The 15,189-nt window shown below is 38.5% G+C and overlaps 1 protein-coding gene across 7 annotated transcripts in view; it reads left to right on the forward strand.

Annotated features, from left to right (window-relative positions):
• PLCXD3 (phosphatidylinositol specific phospholipase C X domain containing 3) overlaps nt 1–15,189 on the forward strand; it is a 184,400-nt gene that overhangs the window by 137,510 nt on the left and 31,701 nt on the right. Inside the window, exon 3 of one of the 7 annotated variants that reach the window (XR_013378590.1) lies at nt 12,511–12,688. The exons of the other annotated variants lie outside the window; for them this stretch is intronic. The gene's annotated coding sequence lies outside the window, so the exon portion shown is untranslated. The remainder of the gene's footprint in view (nt 1–12,510; nt 12,689–15,189) is intronic. 7 annotated transcript variants of the gene reach the window in all.

The following is a 15,189-nucleotide window of genomic DNA, read 5'->3' on the forward strand; positions in this document are numbered from 1 at the left end:
GTGGTCAGCTCCAGTCCTGACTCCACACTGGATATGGAGCCTGCTTGTCCCTCTCCCTCTGCTCCTCACCACAGTCACTCTCTCTGTCTCTCAAATGAATAAATAAATAATGTCTTTTAAAAAATAAAGTAATTTCTAGGCAAACTAATGAATTAAAGTTATAAGAGCAAATCAATGGGAACTATGCTGAACACAAAACATAAGAAAAATAATTATTTCTGCATGTGACAAAATGGAAGTACATTTTTATTTAAATGCAAATATTTCTTCAACTGATGACTTGATTATTTGGAAATGTAAAAAGTCCTATCCTATATCTGAATGAGAGCTAAAGAAATCTGAAACCTTAATTATTGAGTCTACTCTTTCTAAAAATAAGTTGCATTTCTAGATGGTTGACTTAGTGCTTGGTCTTTTGGCCAAATATGTCAATAAAATATTGGATGGGCTATCTTTTGCCTTCTTCTATCCTGTGTTCATGGAAGTAATTTTAAATGCCAGCTTAATGCTTGCCTTTGTGTCCAATTTATTATTCATGTTTTAGAAGCCCATCTGAAATCATTTCTTTTAAACATGCCCATTAATTCAGAACATCAACTTGGAAAGATTATTTCTTCAGTCCAAGATAATGGTTTTTTTTGGTGAATGGAGAATCATAGATGACATTTAAAACTTAGGGCTAATACAAGATGGGAAAGAGCAATATAGTTTGTTGTTACTTATCTGAAATTGAAATAGATGCCTGAAGTGTAAGGACGATTTTTTCTTTTCAAACAAATGAATCATCCAATTCAGCTTAAGCCAGTAAATAACAATTCATGGAAATGCTTGCCTTGTATATAGCAAATATATGCTTAGGCTTTAGGGGGAAATGTTTTAATATGACTTGACACTGAAAAACATTTTCATTAAGATCAGAAAAATGTCAGAATACACTATTAGTCGATGCCATTCTTTATTTTCTCCAGGTTCAAGCATTTTGGATTTTCATTTTTATATTCTCAGTCTAGACATGTGTTATGGTTTTAAATTATTTCATTCCAATGCTCAGGATATAGATACATGCTGAGTTTAGTGATTTCTGTGACTGTGCAACATAGAACCACCTACTGAGGTTAAAACTTTTGACTTCAGAATTGAATTGACCATTTACTTTAGACAAAAGAAAGACACTTTGGATATAAACAAAGTTAATTTTCCTTTTGCCTAACAGTAATTCATTTTCAAAATGTTCATTGGATAATTAAAGATATTTTGTTTGGGTTGTGGATTTTTTTTTCTGTTTATGGAAAAGATTTTTGAAGCAAAACAAACTAGATTTCAAGTAAACATAAAATCTTCAGGTTGAGTAATAAAAGATAGTCACTCCATTTAAAGGAAAGAATATGCTTTTAGTATCTTTAGTCCAGTTTCCCTATATTATTGAGGTGTATTAAATGGTCACCAGGTATCCAAGCCCTTAAGGCCCAGTCAGTGGGTAAAGACTCAGAGCAGGAAAGTTGGAGCTATCTCGGTTTAACTCTGAGGATCCCCACAGCCTGTGTGAAGTTGGAGCAGTTTTGACAGCACAGGTGTATATACCATGATGAATTAATTATCATTAAGTTTTTACATACTTCAGATGAAAGGAAACTTTATAGTCATACTACTCACATTCAGGTAAGAACAGATTTTTGAAGCTGCCAATTTGACACTTTTGAGAATGTGAAGACTTCTAGGACACATCCAGATAGCCACCAGTCCAGATACTGGACTTATTTTTACTTTTGTCCAGATACTATCCTTAGATAAAATACAAAAAAAGAGGGGGAAAAGGTGACACCATTGCTCATGTTTCTTGATATGTGAAGCAACAATATGAACTTACTGAAATAACTAAGTACATTACAAAAATTATATATATTTCAGTTTTAGAATGAACCAGCTCCTTTTCCATTGACTGTGTTTACTTTTATGCTGCACTTGGGAGTTTTACTTCAATTTTGAAATTTTTCTACAAATTCAATTGCTGTTGACTTGATGTATTACAAAGAGATGAAGGATGAAATGTTGAAGCTGATAATTGAATATCAACACAAAATTTACAAAGTATTCTGGGCATCTTATTTTGTATATTCAATAAGAAATATTTATGAGCCTTCATCTTAATCATCAAACTATCTTGTGACTCACGCTCTTTGAGGCCCAAATTTTTCTGAACCATTGTTAAAGAGATTGGTGGACAGAATCAATAACATCTAACTAATGCATGAATGTTGAAACTAGGGCCATTTCCTGAGTATATGTTTTCTGGTTTAAACTAGAAACTTTAGGGGATCCCTGGGTGGCTCAGCGGTTTAGCGCTTGCCTTTGGGCCGGGGCATGGTCCTGGAGTCCCGGGATCGAGTCCCACATTGGGCTCCTGGCATGGAGCCTGCTTATCCCTCTGCCTGTGTCTCTGCCTCTCTCTCTCTCCCTCTCTCTCTCTCTCTCCCCCTCTAACATGAATATAAAAATAAAAAAATCTTTAAAAAATAAAATAAACTAGAAACTTTAAAGTCTCATCTCCATATACTCTTCTGAGTTCACTTTTCAGCACCTAGAACAGAGCCTCCATTACCTAGCAAAGTACCAGACAAAGCAGTAGCATTTGGTTTAATTGAGAACCACAGCATCACTAGCCAGAAAGATCTAAGAGTGTGAGTTAATGTTACCATGACTTGATCAATTAAAGGATATATCGATCACCCTATAAGGGACAGTGCCCTCACAATCATATCTGCTTGCTGCTGTGCTCATTTCCAAAAGGGAATGATCCTTTACTGTCTACCTAGATTTACTTTTTTAATAGATAAATAAGAAGACAGGGGCTCACTAAGCTTCAGTCCCATAATCAAGTCTCATTTTTTAAATAATGAATAGAACAAAGTTTTCTTGTGCACAGTAGAAACCCCAACAGATGGGATGTGGTCTTGTATCTTAAATAAGAAAATGTTACTATAAATGAGCACCTTTGGAACCCAAATGAGTTATTTGGTCCCAAAACAGTATTCTAGAATCTCGGTTTATAGCCTCTATGTACCTAACTAGAAGACTCCAACTTCATTTTTATTCAAGTTATTTGATGTTAGCAACATAAAGAAGATTCTAAATACAAAAAGACTGAACTGATAGAAACTCTCTTCTCTTCTCTAGCCTTGACTAGTTCCCCACCTCCTTTATGGCCTCCAATAAGGTGAGAGGAATGATGCCTAGCCAAGGTTGAGCAAACAAACATTGAAAACCCAATGTCAAGCCGACCCATTTATAAGTGAAAAGTTCAGCTGAAGGCAAGGAGTTTGCAGAATTCAAAGTAATTCATTTAAGTGGAATAACTTAAATTTGTAGAGCTCTTTGCAATTTTCAAGGGTGTTCAGGTCATGATTGTATCTAAGCTTCCCAATAACTCAGATGTGGAATGGTATTATTTCTATCCTGCACATTGCACAGACAGAGATGGTCATTGGCAGACATGGCTCAAGTCAAGTTGGTTTTAAGAAATACTTTTTCATAGGAAGGAAGCTGGTCATTCTGGACATTAATGTAGCAGTGTAGAAATGTGATACTGGTGGTGTTATCTTCTTTAGGTTGCCCATTAGTGGTAGAGCCAGGTTCAGATTCAAGGATTCATAATTCTCAAGTCATTCTTACTGATTTTGTTTTCCACTCACTTCCTTTAGATATAATAGTATGACATAGCTAAGAAAAGTAAATCAGCATTATGGACCTTCTTTATTTCCTCAAAAATAGTAACGAAGAGCATTTAAAAATGGCAAGCATTTTATGAGTAATGATTTTATATTTGTTCTAAACACTTCAATAAGATATTAAGAAAATTTTCTGTTTCTTTTTTTAAGTATCAACTCTTCCCCTCTCTTTTTTTAAAGATGTTTATTTGACAGAAAGAGAGACAGAGAGCACAAGTGGGTTGGGCAGGGAGGTGGAGATCAGCAGAGGGAGAAGCAGGCTCCCTGCCCTGGGACCATGACCTGAGCCGAAGGCAGATGCTTAACCAACTGAGCCACCCAGGTGCCCCAAATATCAACCCCTTTTTATTCCCTAAAGTGGAATGGAATACCAGGAATAAAACCTGTTATAAAATACATCTTATTAGTAGTAGCTAAGAAAGTCACACATTTGAAGATATTTTCAAATGATTTCCACTTAATGACTTCCAGTGGGACATGAGTTCCTAATAAAATTAGCAGAATTATTCTTTAGGTTCTTTCCTGCTGATTTGAACTTTTAGTTGAAAAGTATTCATTAATTCTTTCACTCGAAAATAGCACTGTCCTTGTGAAACAGTTCCCTGTCAGACTATTCCACCTTGAAGAAGAAGGCTCTTCCATGGCCTTGTATCTCCCCAGGGGAGGGCTGGGTAAAAGTGAGGAACAGCTGGCCCGTAAGTCATCACAGACAATGCCTGTCACTAGTGCAGCTGTCTCATTCACCACCAACTTCCCCTTTTAAGTTCCTTTTCAAATTTGAACTTGGGTTGTTTGAAAGAAAAGTTTCCATCCTATAATGGTGAAGATATATAGGATTTTTATAATTGTACTTCTTGCCTAGAGCAGAGAAACTAAGACACCTAGCATTATTTTCCTACTTTTGGTTAATTGATAAATCAGTTAATTGATGTTTCAGTTGTATATAAAATATATTTCGTTGTCTCTAAGGCAGTCTTGATATTTTAATATGTTAGTTATTTAATTTCACAGCATCATGTTAACTGTTTTCAAAGACACTGTGTGCAGTCAAGTTCAAAATTCAGTTGAAAGCAAATGCACTGGTATAAGGCAGGTTGGGGTACACGTCGGTTACTTCATTCCCTAAATGAAACTGCTTCTTCATTATTTCACAGAAGTACTGCTGATGGAAAGACCCAGGAGAGCAGCATCTATATAAAAACATGTGGTTAATGCAGTTGTAGGAGTGACTATAGAATTTTGGAAGTTAATTGAGATTCACACACACACACACACACACACAGCAGCCCCTTTTCTGAATTTTCAACAACTCCACGCCCCCAGCAGAAAGCTCCTCTTACCTCTGTGTGCCAGTGTCTTTCCTTCTACTCCAGCCTGAATCAATCCTATAACAATGTTTAAAGTCTTATCCCTGCAGACCTCCCCTGAGATAACGCAGGACTGGTCTGCCATGAAGGAGCATTTTATTTCACTGATGAGGGGAGAGGGAACATTTTACTATCATTATATATTAATATAAAGGAAGATTTTAGTTAAGGAAAAAGTGTAGCGATTGTTCTTTTAGGACCACATTTCCAAACTCTTCCCTAAAATTCAACCAGACACTGTTGCTAACAATGTTCATCTTTCATATAGCACATTCTATGTTCATTGACTCTTAGAATCAATAGCTAGTTAATTAATTACTTAATTAAGGCTAGAGTGAACACCAGCCCTAAGGAAAGCAGCATTATTGTCACCATGTCACCTTGCCATACCCCACCTCTGTATTTGCTAAGTGCAGACTCAATCAGGCAGGCAGATCATTTACATGGCCAAATATTCACAATGCATACTGATTCCTAATTTCAAAAAAAAATTACATTATTTCAAATTTCTCTGTCTCTGTACAAGTTCTTCTGATGTTGACATCTTAACTCTAAAGCAACCCAGAGGAAACTTACCTGGATGGCTAACATTCCCTGACAACACCATTGCTACTGCCAACTGGAGTTATCTCTGAGAAGATCAAAACTTCCATTTCTCATCTTCTCCGACTCCTTAGTCTCCAGCCACCATCCAGCCTCATACCATTCTTGAGGGCTTTCCTACAGTTCTAGTGGGAATTCAGCTGCTTCATCCTTTATATCTTCCTTGGCAGCAGAGAGGAGATTCCCTGAGTTAAACTGGGAGAAGAATGTGGAAGGTATCAAGTTTGTGTTGACTCTTCTAAAAGCAGAGCTCCTTCCCCTCTACTAGCACTGCCTAATACCTTCCTGCTTCCTTCAGAAGAAGCTGCTAATTGCAGGGAAAATATGAAAATTCAAAGATCTTGGAAGCATTAAAAGAGAAATAGTCAAAATGATCTTTGACCAAGATAAGAAAACAATCGTAATCCAGAATGAAGGTGGAAATACTCTGTTCTACTCTACACCCAAGTAAGAAAGTTGTATTATTTTCCGTGTACCTCTTTCCGAGCAAGTATAGGCAAAGTGGGGTGTTCAGAAGAGACAGAACAATAAGAATTTTCTAAACTGAATTATATCAGGGAAGGAAATGGGATATTTCAAAAAAAATTTTTTAATTATTTATGCATGAGAGACACAGAGAGAGAAATGGGATATTTCAGATGGAGAAGGGAAGATACAGATGGAGGAGCAGGAGAGTCCCAGTTATTTTCAAATATTTAAATGAGTATCATGTGGAAGAGGAATAGACTTGTTCTGGATGAACCTAAGAGAGACTAGTGGGTGGTCAGAAAGAACCTTCTAATAGCAGGAGTAGTCCAAATATGTCTGACTCAGGAGACTGTGAGAATTTCAAGTCCCTGAAACATATGGCAGAGTTGAGCCCTTGAAGATGATGCTGTAGTGCAATAATTCCAGAACAGTGTTCTATAAAAGATGAGACCCACTAGATGTCCATTGGCAGTTTATAGGAAGAAAGAAAAAGGGTGTGTGTGTGTGCACTCATATTGGTAGTTGTGGGACTGTCCTTGGGTCAAATAAGTTTGGAAACAGGGAAAGACCTTTTTAACTTATTCAATAACATCTCAATGCTTTTAATATGAAAATATGCTTAGTATACTACTACGTGTATTGTGAACATGAAAGAGGCTTCAACATTACCTATATGTATTTGACCCTAGGAGTATTTGTTTGTCTTAGGAATATCTTTCAATATTTCATGAAGCTCTGTCCCATAGAACTCCATTTATAAAAATTCTCTATATTTTTATGGAGAATATGGTCACTGTTTATAAATCTTTTTTTTAAGATTTTATTTACGTATTCATGAGATAGAGAGAGAGGCAGAGACATAGGCATAGGGAGAAGCAGGCTCTCCCTAGGGTACCTGATTTGAGACTTGATCCCAGGACCCCAGGATCATGACCTGAGTCAAAGACAGACACTTAACCAGCAAACCACCCAGGTGCCTCTGTTTATAAATGTCTTAAGGGTATTTTCAAACCTGATACCCTCTGTCACTTTTCTAAACGTTTCAAGGAAAAAATGTTCAAGGAATAGGGAGAATGTATTAACAAATTATATATATATATATATATATGGCACCTGTTTAGTTTAGCAATATTTAGCAATCTAAGTGTCTAGGAACAAAGAATACTAAAGTGGACAATTTAAAAAGTGTCAGGTAACATGATTTCCTAAAGATGTAATGAACAGATAACACAATGGAAAACACTCTTCTTAGGCTAATTGACCTAAAACTTTGCACTCTTTGGTGCTATTAAAAGACTCTGAGGGATACGTGAGTGGCTCAGTCAGTTAAGCCTCCGCTGTTGATTTCGGCTGAGATCATGATCTGAGGGTCTTGAGCCCCTCCTAGGGCTTCCCACTCAGTGGGGAGTCTGTTTGAGGATTCTCTCCCTCCCTCTTCCTCTACCCCTTCCTCCCCTTCCCCACTCTTGCATGAGTGCATTCTCTCTCTCTCAAATAAATAATTAAATCTTTTTTAAAAAGACTGACTTTGTAAGACCACTGTCAGGAGGAAACTATAGAATTAATAGCATAATGGATTATTCTCTTGCGGAATAGATGGCATATCCTCTTCCCCCTTGCACCTGCAGTTGTTGCTGCTTAAGGAGAAAAGGCCAAAGAAATCACCCCTGATAATTATGCATGATTACATGGACCCACAGACTCATGAAAACATTAGCACCTGGGATATTATGATGAAATTAAGTTCTGTGTTTGTTCATTCTACCTGTTAGCATTTTCTCTAAAGAATGTGAAATTTTTGGATTTGGCCTTTTAAAAAATTGAACATTTGATTTGGATGCTATAACCACATTTATCTTTGAAAGAATGTGTCAGGGACATGGAGTTGCACAAAGTACTATACACAAAAGGCTGTGATGATGTAATAAATACCCTCCTCCCAGCTTCTGCTGAGCAATTTGGATTGGAAAAAGCTTCCATTAGAGTGACCATGACAAACATTTTCTTTAGAAGTGGGTTTAGATTTTCTGAGCCTGATATATTATTCATAGCATAATGACATCCAGAGGAAAATTCTAACAGATGATTAAAGTAAGACTGTGTGGTAGCTATTTCTAAGTAGTCTAATTTTGGTGGCCTTCCCGCTTTGCTGAGGAAGTAGAGGTACCCATGTGAGTCTGCACTGTGCTTGGCACTAAGCATAAATTCAGTTTTCCCCAAGTGATCCCCTGCCACCCTCCCTCCAAAAAATACCTCAAACCAGCCTAAGACCCACTCTGTTTGTATTTGGAAATGGAAATAGTTTTAATTTCTCTGTCTCATTAAGGTTTCCAAAGACCACTCTTGATTCCTACTTGGGTTGAAAGAAAAAGTCTTCTTATCACAGAATTTCTTGCCATCTAAACTGAGGGTTTCCCAAGAAAGACACTCTGAGATGCTGAGATTTGTATGCAGAGATTTTGTTCTGGGAGCTCCCTTGGGATCCATGCCTAGAAAAGGGTGAAGAAAACAAGATTGGGCAGAGGGAGAAGCTAGGCTGTTCTCAACAAAGGCCTCAGCCAAGCCCACTGAAGCTCTGGAGCTGGGCTGAACCTTCAGAATTGTCCCACTTTGAGGCAAGTGCCTCTATATAACCCCAGAGATGATTCAAGTTGTCCCCAGAGAGGGTCTGTCATCTTGAGTAAGGTGGCCTTCTTTGGCTGAGGGCAGTTCTTGGACAGAAACTCAACTGAGAGCTGACTGCCAACAACACTCAGAGCAGCTCGGAGAATGAGCGCCCTCAACCTGGAACGGGGAATCTGGGCACTCTTCACAGCGGTCACTATACATTTATATAGAGAGTAACTTTTTCAGTCACTTGCTTTAAAATAACTTAAAACTAGGAAAAATGAAAAAATTAAGGTAACTAACATTTATTCATTCACTGTCTACTGTGTACTGGGTACTCTATTAACACTAAAAATGAGGTCACAGCTAACATTTATGGAGTTCTTATCTCTCATGCATTATTTTAAATTTTATATGTGTGTTATTCCATTTACTCTTCACATTAATTCCCTCTTTTCATTCTGTTTCATGAGGGAGGAAACTAAAACTAGAAAAGTTTAAGTGACTTGCCTAAAGTAACACAAGAAAAAATGAGAGTTCAAGGTGTGAATTCAGAATCTGCTCCAAAGTCCTCACTCGTCACCTCTATGCTACAGCACCTCTCCATGTAGTGCTGTTTAATCTTATTCTTACAAAAACACTATGAAGCCTATTACCCCCAATTTACAATGAGGAAACTTCACATTTAGGAGGTTATATAACCTTTCTTGAGGTCACACTTTGTTAGTATCTCTAATATGGCTCTGCCTGATTCTAAGGCTTTTGCTCTTTCTACTGCCCCATATTGATTGTCGGCAGTCCATTAAAACTCGATAAATACTCACTTAACTTATGAGTCCTCAGAGAGTAGTTTTTATTTAGCCTCATGAATTTATAAGAGTCCATGGAATGTTTCCATTGGAATTAGAGTGTATGTCAAAAAAGAGGCCAGCAGCTACTTCGTGAGGCCAAAAGAAGCTTCACGGACATCTCCATTGGTTTCCATGGAAGGCTGTTCAGGGCAGTTATGCAATTTCTGTTTGTAACAGTTCAGGTAATTCCAGAATTAGTTCCATAATTAAGACAAGGACCATGTATCCATCCCTGTATCTGTCCCCAAAACTGTCACATGATAGGTACCTAATAAGCATTTATTGATGGTAGGAGGGAATAAATGAATGTGATGGAGACCAGCGGTTTCCAGGCTTTCATCCTGAAGGACATTTTACCACATTTTCCCCCACAGAGCCCATCTCCTCTTAATAAGTGTATATTTGATAAGTAATAACTTATCTTCCCGTTGCTAAAATGAAATGCATACGGAATTCCACCAGAACTCCCAATAAACAATAGGTCCTCAATACTAAAGCTGAATTGATGAAATGATCCTGCCAGCAGTAAAGAAAAGTGACATTTCAGGTAACTCGTGCAACCACAATTCATGGGTGACTGATTTCTGTCACTGCTTGTATTACAACCTCTGGTATCCCTAGTCCAGGACCCCCCAAGTGGGGAATCATTGAGAGCCAAGGGATCAACCTGGAGATTCCTTGAGATGTTTGTTCCAAGCAAAACCAGAAATGTCAAATTTAGTTTCAGTGCAAGTTCAACTGCAGCTCTTTCTTAGCAAATGGAAATCTTTCCAAAGAGCAGAAAGGCCGGGCAGGTGCCCGAAGATAGAAACTGTATTGAATAAAGTAAATTGCTTCTGAACTTTGAATACCCCATTCCCCAAACATTGCCCTGAGTGAGGGGCCATTTGGTGTGGACGAACAAACTGAGGGGAGAACACTTGACCCCACATGGAAGTGTTCATCATCTTGAGACTCTACCCTTCAAAGAAAACCCATTGTGTGCCTCCTGGCAATCTAAATTGCAATAGATGGAAGGGTCTTTATGTTTAGAATTTGCAATGCTTTCTTGCTTGCTCCCTTAGAAAATTAGCAGACAGGAGAGTCCCTGCTCGGCTGGAGGCTGACCCGTTCACCTTCAGTGCTCCTGGCAGGGTTATGGCTTCTGCTGAAACACTGGCTGAGAGCAAATGATGAGCCTGCAGACACAATACATTTTATGAACTCTAAACACCATCCTTCTTGTCCTTTCTATGATCTTATTTTAATTGAAAATGGATTTTTAACGGTTTTCTTTCACGCCACAATAAAGAGGGCTGCTGTTGCCAACATCAAAGGAAACCAATGGCGTCCTTTGCTTTGATTTGACTGCATTGCTTTTTGCTCAACAAATACAAAAATAAACTAAACACCTGCCTGGCACGGGAAGGAGATGAAATAGCTTTTGTGTACTCCTGGGGACTTGGAATGTGTCCCTTTGAAAACTTAAAGCACCAAGTAAGGTTGGTCAGTCTCCTGCACATATGCCTGGTGTGACAGCATGACAAGGAAGGTTGGTCAGTCTCCTGCACATATGCCTGGTGTGACAGCAGCTCTTGTGTCCTTATCCTGCGGCTCCCAGAACATGTCTGCTTTCGTGGCTGCACCAAGTCACATTAGAAACAATCCTGGACCTTACATTTGAATGGTAGCCTCATAGATATCATCACTTTGGGTGTGACTGTGCCTACCTCGGAGTGCTATTATTCCTAATTTTACAATTAGGGAAAATGGGAATGCAGAGGGTTTGCATGATTTATGCAAGATTATAAATAAAACACATTAGTATAGCCAGGACCAGAACTGACATTTTTCTTTTAATACCAGTCCAGTTTGTTGGTTTTATTGTTATTTGTTTGTTCATTCGTTCGTTTTTTAAGAAATCTCTTTCCCCTACTAGATGCTGTGGACCAGAGGAGCTAGGACAGTGCTGGTTTATGAGCACCAACTGTGTCCTCAGCACAAAGAATAATATGTAGCTCATGAGAGATGCTTTATAAATATTTGTTGAACCAATGTCTTTATCCAGCTACAAGTGAAGTTTAAGTAGAGCATCTGGGAAAGTCAAGGAAAGAAAGATCTTTCTTTTACTGCCACAGAGGGAAAAATTCAGACCAACTATGTATGTAGTCATGCCTTTAATTATTTTCTGTTTTACACCTAATAGTTGAAGTAATTTAGTTCTGCAAGTTTATAGTGCAGGACATAGGAAGATGTGGGAAGGCTTTAGTCTTCTATTTAGGAAAGCTCAGAACCTTTAAAATTTCTAGAGTTGTTTGTGAGGCCATTTGTTTTACAGATAATTCATACGACCTCATTCTTTCTCTGCTGCCCGATTTTAGGGGGAAAAGATTTTTTGAAAAATGAGCGATTTTCATCAGCTGTAAATCAGATATGCTGTTTCCTGAATAGAAACAGGTTTAGCAAAAAAATGATAAGCCTTGTATTTTAGGAAATTATGATTTTGAGATAACCTGTCTGTCTACCTGAGATTATTTTGAAACCCCTCCCAGGGTTTAAACCTACAAAGGCAAAGGCCCTGCCTTTTATTACGATATGCTTTGGCAAATGAAATGCCAACCTTTTCAGCAAGGGCTTCTTTTTATTTTGTCTTTCTCTTCCTTACATTTTCAAGTGAAATTTCTAAGCTTTCAGAAATGACCAGCCTGACAGGAAATCACATTTAAAAATATATCAGGCTTGATTTTAATTAGTTGGTCCTGGGTGACTCAGTTGCTCAGGGAAAGAAAGACCTGTGATTATAATTTTAAATTTTGCTGATCAACAAAAATTCTTTTTTTAGGAGCGGCTGGGTCTGGGACAGGGAGTAACAAGGCTCTGACATTTTCATTTGTAATCTTTATCCCCAAGGGCATCAGTGAGTTCTGTAAAAACTAATGAATTGAATTTGCGGATTCTATTTCATTCAATAAAAGAAACATGTCATTGTTTAAATTAAATACATTCAAATAAAATTCACTGCAAGATGCAAGTGTTTTATCATTCATTCGTAACTGCAAAACAACAACAACACAGCACAGTTTGAGAGGTAAGACAAGTAGCATATAAAAATGCATTTGTAGTAGAAGAATTATGTATATACACACACTTGAATATGACTTTGACATGGATTCCTAATAAATGTAAATCTAATTAAAGGATACATAATTATAATTAAAACTAATAAGAAATTGATAGTAAATAAAGAAATCTGATGAAGTTTAATTCTGATAAACTTTCTTCTTATAAAGATAATGGCCACTGCTATCATTATTATAACATAGACTCTCCTGACACTCTATGCATAATGCAGGAGAAGTCATTTTGCAAATTGAGTGGTCAAGTTAATTAAAAAAAAAAAGAAAAAAACAAGACACCACTTTTATTTAACAAAATAATAGTGAATTCACAAACTAAAATCTGTGGTTGTAGCCACAGTGAGAAAAACTGGGCAGTCCTTTCACGGATTATGTTACTGCATACATCTCTCTTCTAAAAGTAATTCAGGGGCGCCTGGGTGGCTCAGTGGGTTGAGGTTGAGCCTCCAACTCTTGATGTTGGCTCAGGTCCTGATCTCATGGGTTGTGGGTGGAACCCCCAGACAGGCTTCTCACTCAGCGAGGGAGTGTGCTTTTCTCCTTCTCTCTTTCTCTCTGCCCCTCTGCTCTCTCCCTCTCTGTCTCATAAATAAGTAAATAATTTTTAAAAAATTTTAGGGACACCTGGGTGGCTCAGCAGTTGAGCATCTGCCTTTGACTTAGGGTGTGATCCCAGAGTCCCAGGATCAGTCCAGAATCAGGCTCCCTGCAGAGAGTCTGCTTCTCCCTCTGCCTATGTCTCTGCCTCTCTCTGTGTCTCTCATGAATAAATAAATAAATTTGTAAAATAAAATCTGTTTATTTACCCAGTAAATATTTATTGGATACTTAGTCTATGCCAGGCACTATGCTAAGCACTGGGGATACAACAATGGGAAAACAGTCCTTGTCTTCAAAGTGATTGCAGTCCAGCTGGGGAGACAGATATTGATCACATATGTAGGTATAATTACAATTCTGACTAGTGTTTTTAAAGCAGTGACATTTAAACTATCACCTGAAAGATGGGTGAGCTGGCCAAGTGAAGGGGCATAAAAGATAAGACATTCTTGCTAAAACAAAACAAAACAAAACAAGCAAACAACATTTACAAAGTTTCCTGAGCAAATTGAGCAAATAGGCTGGTCAAGGTGCGCAAGACTGAGGATGTGACTAGAATTCAGTAAGGGGACGGGGCAGCTGGGTGGCTCAGTCGGTGAAGTGGTGAAGCGTCTGCCTTCAACTCGGATCATGATCCCCTGGTCCTGGGATCGAGCCCTGCCTTGGGCAGTGGGGAGCCCGCTTCTCCTTCTACTCCCCACTAGTGCTCTCTCTCACTATCTCTGTGTGTCTCTTTCTCTCTCTCAAATAAATAAATAAAATCTTAAAAAAGAAAAAATAAAAGAATTCAGTGAGGGGAAGAGTGACCAGAGATAAAATGAAATGGAACAGGAGAAGCCGTGGATGAGACCTTGTTCAAGGCCCCAAAGGCCAGTTAAGGATTTTTCCCTCTGTGCTAGGAGCACAGAGAAGTGATTGAAGCATCCAACGTAGGAGATGGATGTGAGTTAATAAGTCAAGGTGAGCACACTGAGGGTTACTGAACTCTGTGCTTTCAACTCCTAAGTCTTTTCCTTTCAATCTTTTCAAAACCAGTTCTCAAAGCCAGCAGCCAACACATCAGAAGACCTCTGGCTCCCATATCTTTCCCTTCCCGTTGTTCCTTAGAGGCAGGTTTTCTGATTCCTGCAGATGTGCCTGCTTCTCTCCTAAGAAGCCTGAATCTGTTTGAAGATGCCTTTCCTCAGGAGAGCTCCACAGTCCAGAGAAGGGCTTTGAGGTTTCCTGTACCAAGTTTTGGTTTGGAACCTGCTTGCTCTTTTGCCACCTTCATTTAGCAACCCTGATGGGAGAAGCGTATCAGATGTTTGCCACAACTGTGTGCCTAGAAACAAAACCCTTCCAAGAACATTTCCCTAAGAACATCATCACCAGTCTTGTCCTTCTAGTACCAGGACATCCCTCCTCCTTTCTGTCTTTGATTGGATTTGTGAAAGTTGGAAAGACATCCTGTGGGCTCATTTTTACATCACAACGTAGTATGGCTGGATGCTGCTCTCAGAATTTCCTACTGCCTACCTTCTTGGAGACTCTGGAGAAGGGAGGAGGGCATAACACAGGCTGGCACTCAGCAGATGTTCAGTACAGTCCCACTGAGAGCTGGACACTCATCTGAGCCCTTTACACATGCTATTTTCACCCTTGTTATTGTGCCCATTTTCTAGATGGCAAAACCAAGGCTTAGAGTATTAACTAACTAACTTGCTTATAATAAACACTGGTGCAGAGACTTGAGTAGAAACATCCTGGTTTCAGATTTGACACTAATACTATGATTTTATTTAAATTTTTATTTATTTTGAAGTGATTCTCCTGGTTGTCAGGGTGGTCTTATGAATAAACTGTCTAAATC

This window comes from Canis aureus, chromosome 4 (genome assembly GCF_053574225.1).
Source record: "Canis aureus isolate CA01 chromosome 4, VMU_Caureus_v.1.0, whole genome shotgun sequence".
Taxonomy (NCBI): domain Eukaryota; kingdom Metazoa; phylum Chordata; class Mammalia; order Carnivora; family Canidae; genus Canis; species Canis aureus.